This window comes from Carica papaya, chromosome 1, assembly GCF_054855325.1.
Source record: "Carica papaya isolate Zhongbai chromosome 1, ASM5485532v1, whole genome shotgun sequence".
Lineage (NCBI taxonomy): Eukaryota > Viridiplantae > Streptophyta > Magnoliopsida > Brassicales > Caricaceae > Carica > Carica papaya.
The window spans coordinates 18,872,743-18,880,678 of record NC_142309.1 but is presented as its reverse complement, the minus strand read 5'-3'; the positions used below and the strand labels follow the sequence as shown (position 1 = coordinate 18,880,678).

General features: G+C 28.8%; 1 pseudogene; it reads left to right on the top strand.

The window, feature by feature from the left end:
- Positions 1-5,040: 5,040 nt before the first annotated feature.
- LOC110823167 (agamous-like MADS-box protein AGL62 pseudogene) lies at positions 5,041-5,933 on the top strand (annotated as a pseudogene).
- Positions 5,934-7,936: the final 2,003 nt, after the last annotated feature.

Here is a 7,936-nt window from a genome sequence, read left to right as displayed (position 1 = left end):
AACCCCAATCTCTTTCGGGTTTGAGTTTTTTCCAAAAAAAACTGCCCTCGAAGACAGATTCCTTCAAGAAAATATGAATTCCAATTGAGAATATTTGATTAAAAACACGAGTATCTAAATCCTTCCATTTTGTTGTAAATTTATTGGGAAGAATGACGAGATTAATGAAAAAGCAAACATAAAAATTTAGTTAGATAATCCTAAAATTTTGACTAAAATATCTCTCATGGAAACACATTTAAGTCCCTATGGATTCAAATAGAGTATAAATAATTTTGAATCAATGTAGAAAAGATTAGAGAAGATGAGCAATCATCGAAAGCGTCAAGAAAGATAATGTACTATGAAAGATAACTCACCGTGGTGAAGAATTGAGCCAAATCGGAATAGTTCTATAGAGAAGCTTCATCAAAACCTTTTATGGCTAAGGTTGAAAAGAGGAAAATGGTTTTTAAAATAATTAGTAGGGTGGTAATTGTATGATATTCTGTAGTTTGGGATTTTCTTCTTCAAATTTTAATTTCGTTTTATATATAACTTATTAAACTTCATGGTGGTTTTGCAATATTCGCTATAATTTTATTACCAAGCTTGAAATTTTTTGTTGACCAATTTATTATTCATGTATGGAGAAACATGAAAAATATTTTCATTATCTTCCCAAATTTGATATATATATATATTAGGAAATAGGTTTGTAATTATATAATACTGTGTATTGAGATGTGTAATTCAAATTTTATTCATCCTTGCACATATGCTGACACTATTTTTATTATCTTGTCAAATTTGATAAGCAAGAAAATGTGGCTGCTAATAACTATTTCTAAGAAGATTCATCTCATTTCGTTCTACAAGCAAGGATGATTTGGAAGTGGTAAATTCGTATAACTTATAGGTAATATTATATCAATCTTCAAGATTTATTTACTACATATTTCAATGAGGTGATTGTAAAACATTCCAAACAAGTAAGTTTTTAAAGCTGATAAATTTACATAGAAAATTCGTCTAAATCAAATTATATATTGAACAATATAAAATAATAATGCCCAACTTGGTGACTCGGAACGAGTAAGTCATCAAAATCGAAAAAAAATTATATAAAAAATTCATCTAAATCAAGTTGTGTTGGATAGTGAAAAATGATAATGTCCAACTTGATGATTTCAAACAAGTAAGTTATTAAAGCCAATAAATTTGTATAGTGAATTCATCTAAATTAAATTGTGTATTGGATAGTGAAAAATGATAATGTCAAACTTAGTGACTTCAAATGAGTAACTAATTAAAGTTAAGAAATTTATATGAAAAATTCACCTAACTCAAGCAATATGTTGGATAGTGCAAAATGATAAAGTCAATCTGGTAACACCAAATGAGTAACTAATTAAATCCAAGAAATTTTTATAGAAAATCTACCTAACTTAAACTATAGGTTGAATAATGCAAAATGATAATGCACAACCTGATGATTCCAAATGAATACGTAATTAAAGTTAACAAATTTATACAAAAAATCCACCTAACTCAAGCTATATGCTGGATGGTGTATAATGATAATGCTCAATCTGGTGACTCCAAATGAGCGAGTAATTAAAGCTAAAAAATTTATGCAAAAAATCCATTTAGATCAAGTTATAGATAGTGCAAATAATAATGTCTAACCTGATGATTCCAAATGAGTAAGTAATTAAAGGCAGAAACTTATATAGAAAATTCATCTAAATCAAATTATAAGTTTGATAGTGAAAAATGATAATGCCCAGTCTGGTAACTCCAAATGAGGATGTAATTAAAGCTAAGAAATTTATATAGAAAATCTCTCTTAATCAAGTTAAATATTGAAGTGCAAAATGATAATGTCCAGTCTAATAATTCTCAATAAATAAGTAATTAAAGTTAAGAAATTTATAAATCAGTTTATATATTGGATGGTGCAAAATGATAATATGCAATCTGCTCCAAATGAATAAGTAATTAAAGTTAAAAAATTTATATAGAAAATTAATCTAAATCGAGTTATGTATTCGATAGTGCAAAATGATAATATCTAACCTGTTGACTCCAAATAAGTAAGTAATTAAAGCTAATAAATTTATAAATCAAGTTATATGTTGGATAGTACAAAATGATATTTCCCAATCTGATGAATCCAAATGAGTAAGTAATTAAAGATTAAAAAATTTATATAGAAAATCCATTTAAATAAAGTTTGATGTTGCATAGCGCAAAATAATAATGTCAGTCCGACGACTCTTATAAACACTATACATTTTCTATCAGTTCCTAGAAAATTATAAACCAACTTTTTTATCTTTTCTTCACATTGTCTTTTTTTTTCACATTTAGCAATGGATAGGAAGGGCAAGGGCCGTCAAAAGATTGAGATGGTGAAGATGAGTAACGAAACCAACCTCCAAGTAACTTTCTCAAAACGAAGAGCTGGTCTTTTTAAGAAAGCTAGTGAATTGTCCACTCTTTGTGACGTTGATATTGCAATGATTGTTTTTTCCCCTGTAAGAAGGCTTTTTCTTTTGGTCATCCTTGTGTTGAAAAAGTGATTGAAGATTTCATTTGTGGTAATCCTCCACGAGATACTTCAGGAGCCATGACGCTCATTGAGGCTCACCGCAACTCAAGGATACATGAGCTCAATATGATCCTCACACAGGTTTGAGTAGACCATATTTAGATTTTAAAACTTAATATACTTATTTGATCTTATTTTTGTTGGATTAAAACTTATACTGACTTGTACTTATTATTTGAAAAATATAAAAATAGGTTCTCAATCAAATGGAAATCGAGAAAAATCGCAATGCGGAGCTTAAGGAAATACAAAAAAAAAATGTGAGAGTAAGTGTTGGTGGATGGGTCCGAAAAAGGAAATGAGTTTCGCACAACTTGAGCATTTAAAGACATCTCTTAAGGAATTGAAGAAGAAAAATACTGAAGAAGCTGAGACGATTATAATTCAGAACGAATTAAACATGATGCCTCATGTATTGAACGACCCAAACGCGATACCTAACGTGTTCAAGGATAATCCCAATATATATATTCAAGGAAATGGGAAAAAAAGATTCTACTAAGTACATTTCTTGATTAAGTCTTGGAAGGATGAAATTAAAATGAGTTGTAAACACGATGCTTGTAGTTTGTTTTATTTTATTTATGTTAGATATTTGGGTTTTCATCATGTTCCTTTTCATTGCAGTGTTGTGGTACTTTCTAAGAGTGTAATAATAACATAATTTTTTTATCTATGCATTTATTTTTATTTTCAAGTTGAAATCAACCAACTATTCTAAGAGTTGTAATAGGAGAAAATATTTTAAGTAATTTACTTTTAACTCATTAATTCAAGACAAAAGTAACGTCTAAATATATAAAAAAAAGATGTTAAAGTCACATAATCGTGCTTCGATAAGAACATGAATCATCTTTGGGAAAACCTTCAATTATGTCATATTTATGCGAGTTAATTTTTTACATTGACAATTATGAGTCTCTATTTTTGAATAAATACCTGTGTTGGTTAATTAACTAATATATATATACATCAAATTTAAAACAATATAAATAACATTTAATTAAAATCATACAGGGAAGTACAATCTCTTATATAGGAAGAAATATACCAACTATTCAGTTAAATAATGGTTGGTACAAGTCACATCTTGAGTTAGTCTGAAATATAATAAATGAAATGAATTAACTATATGGTAATTATGTATCCACGGACAAACTATTGAATTTCATGATCAAATTTTTATACATTGTAAGAGTTGTGATATATTTATTAGGTGACACTCTTGGTGACCTGTATGTTCATCCAATTTATTAATGCGATAAATAAATCATGATGATGAGTCAAAAGTCCTATAAATAATTTAATACTAAGCCTATATGGGTCACATGCACAAGCTCCAGCTAAGAAAATTCTACTACTTTAATGTGAGTAATTATTCTTAAAATAAATCAATAATGAAATTAAGTAATATTCATGGGAAATATTTTATTGAGAGTACTTATCTAAGTATGCAAATATATCTATATATTTGGGAATATATATCCCAAGTATGGATAATATCTTTATTAAATGTTAATTGTTTATTTAACTTATTCAAATATATGAGATATAATTTAAATAAAAATTCCCTAAAAAATGCATGGAAGATTTTATATTAGGACCAAACAGTATTAAATAAAAATTTTCAATCAAATGGATCAAAGAAATTGGATTTTGTTTAAGCAGGCTCAAGTTGAAGTGTTGTACAAGTAAAATAATTGTAAGTCACCTTTTGAAAGAGCTAAACATGAATTATATGAATTTTAAGTTTAATTGAATATCACACGCAATCGAATTAAAACTTTATTGTTATGAAAGTTAATCGAGTGTCACAATTAAATTTAATTATTTAAAATTTTGAATTTTAAATGTGATCCAATTGATAGTTATAATTTAATTTGCATCTTCGATCATTCCTTAATGCTTATAAATAAAATTAAAATTATCCATAGTACTAATGATCAATTAATTTTATAAAGAATTCATCATAGTTTTTAAATTTTAATATATCTTATAATACATTTTTAAATTTTTTATTACTTTAACAGAAATTATCTAAGGATTTTTATCATTGCAATTTGATTCAGTGTGTCTCCTAACAAGAGACAAATAAATAAAATTAAAAGTAGCTCTCTTCCCTTCTCAATCCCAAATTAATATCAAGAATATATATACATATATATAACATAAAAAATGTAAAATTTTCATGTATATCCATCTAGCTATGTATATATATATGTTAAAATAATGATGATTTTGAAAATTGTATAAAAGTGCAGCTAAAATTTAACTTTAATTGTCCAGATTTTTCCTACCATATATTTCAATAAGGAGGAGATTCTCAAGCAACCCTAAACAAGTAAATTATTAAAACAAGAAAATATATACAGGATGTCTACCTAAAATTTATTAATTCACAACCTTGATTCAAATCTCCTATAAATATCACTCATTTTCCCCTCTTTCAATACAAACTATTTCTCTCCATTAATCTCTCTATTAATTTCTCTCTGCACATATTCAATACTTGTAACCATGGCGAGAAAGAGTAAGGGACGGCAAAAGGTTGAAATGGCGAAGATGAATAATGAAAGCAATCTCCAAGTCACTTTCTCCAAACGTCGAGCCGGACTTTTCAAGAAGGCGAGTGAATTGAGCACTCTATGTGGGGCTGAGATTGATACTATTGTCTTCTCACCCGGTCAGAAGGTCTTCTCTTTTGGCCATCCTTGTGTCCAAACTGTGTTGGAACGTTTTGTTAGTGGTAATCCACCACAAGCTGCATCTGGAACCATGAAACTCATTGAGGCTCATCGGAACACTAGTGTCCGTGAGCTAAACATGCAGCTCACTCAGGTTATTTTCATTAATTTCCTTTCTAATAAAACATTTTCGGTATAAATAATATATATTAATTTTACCACATGTACAGGTTCTTAACCAACTCGAAATCGAGAAGAAGTGAGGCGAAGAGCTTAACCATATGAAAAAGGCAAATGAGAATCAATGTTGGTGGATGGCTCGCAAGAACGATATGAGCTTGACACAACTTCAACAACTGAAGGCCTCTCTCGATGAACTGAAGAAGAATGTGGCTAAGCATGCTGAGAAGATTTTGATTCGTACCCAAAATAATCATCATCCTCATCATCATCTTCCTCATCCTCATCCTCATCTTCCTCATCCTCATCCTCATCATCATCATCCTAACCATCCTTTTTTTCTGGGAAGTTCTTCCGGTGGAGCAAGTCTTCCTTTTGAGACAAAGCCTGGTGGATTCAGTTCTAGCATTGTTCCATTCAACAATCCGAATATGATGCCTCCAAAGTATCATGGATTTGGCCAAGGATTCTTCTAAGCGAACTTTTTTTATTTATTTAAAATGAATTTTTAATTTTTTCGGCACAGTAAATGCCTCAGTATTAATCTTTATATTATGTTGGGTTTTAGGATTTTAGCTTCTAACGAGTAAGGGTTTGTTCTGAAAAATAAGAGGCGTCTTATTTTATGTTATTTGTTTAAGAACTTTGTAATCGTTCAGTGATACTGCATCTAGTTCTTAATATAAGTTTTCTTCCTTAAAACCCTTTGTGCTTGATTATATATATATATGTATATATCTCAAACATTCTACTACGCTTTTTTTTGTCATGCGTTGTGACACTATCAACTGCTACCTATATAACATATCGTAATATGTATTATTTTAATATATAAACAATTATTATCAAAATATTTACTCGTTTATATTCACCATACAAAATGTAGAACACATATATACAAGAGTTTAGCCTATATTATATATATATATATGTGTGTGTGTGTGTGTATATATACAGTGATCTATTATCTTTTATTTATTGTACACCATACCTCGAGAGATTGAGGAAAGTTTAGAGCTTGAGGTAAGCATACTAGAATTTTTCAATATCAAAAGCTTTCAGGTTAGAGATAGATATTAGATTACACAAGCATGAGTTTTTGTTATTCGGGTAAATTTATGGAATAATTAGCATGCGCAAGAATTAAATTACGTAAAAATTATAATCTACTATTTTCTTATGTAAAATTTAAACGTATGTATGATACTAAATGACTGTATGAATCCAAATAAAAATAGAACATATAGGTTGTAGAGAAGGTAAGTAGTAGTTCTATATATAGATCAACTTTAAAAGTATAATATAGTTAATTTATTCTTATTTAACAAAAAATTTGTAAGAACGACATGATAGGGAAAATAAAAATAAATTGTGCATTAAAAAGATGATGCATGTACAGATATAAGTGCGCGTTTTATTGAAATGTATATACGTATTTAATCATAAATCTGGCTATTACACTCCTTTATCGAATTTGAAGCTATGTTGGAATCATAAATCTACTCAGCATATTATTCTCTTTCTCAAATTTTTTTTTTATTTCTACTCCATTTGAATTTCTATTTTCTATATTTTTACACTGGATCTACAACTCGTGTATGTCTACAATTTATATCTTTTTCCCATGAAGACATCGTTCTCTGCTCTAAGTTCGGTGTAGGTATCAAATATTGATCATATTATAGCTATTATGTGAAGACAGCTACTAAATTTTGTAATAAAAAATTTGCTGGCAATGCTTCTGAAATGCAAGGGAGACTGCATATGGATTGGATAGATTGGTTATATTGTTAGCAGGAGCTAGTAAATAAGAGATGTCATAGCTTTCTTGAAGAAAACTATCGTACAGTGTGCTCTCACCCGAGCACCATCTGAATTCGATCCACAGCAGCTAAAAGATCTTTCAATCTAAAACCAATAATCTCTTCTGTTTTTAGTCTGAACATATTTCTAAACCAGAGTTTCAAACATATATTTATACGGGAGAATTTGACTCTGCTTCCCGGTTCATGTGATCCATTCAATTTTGATTAACGAGGGTCTTATTTTTGTATACTTATCTTACTATTTTTTAAAAAACTCGTAACAAAGAATGAAATTTTTTCGCTAAGGAAAACATATTTCTTACCAGATGCTTAATCAATGCATATAAGTGTGATATTCAGTCTTAAAATTTTATTTCAAAAGATTTATTGTTAAACATATTTTCAGACTAATTTTGTACACTGAAACTAAATATCTTTCAATTTTGAGAGCAAAATTAATCTTGAGAGCAATAAAGGAGGCCGATAAGGAAAAACATGCTAATAGATTTAAGATTAAATAGAAAAAAAAGAAAGAGAAATAGGAAGGGCTGCTGAATGATGCATTAACATGGCAATACTATTATGATATATTGTTTACATTTTGAAGCCTTATGAAACACAAACAGATATGCATGAAGAACATATTGCGTTCAAGGACAAAAACAGAACAAGAA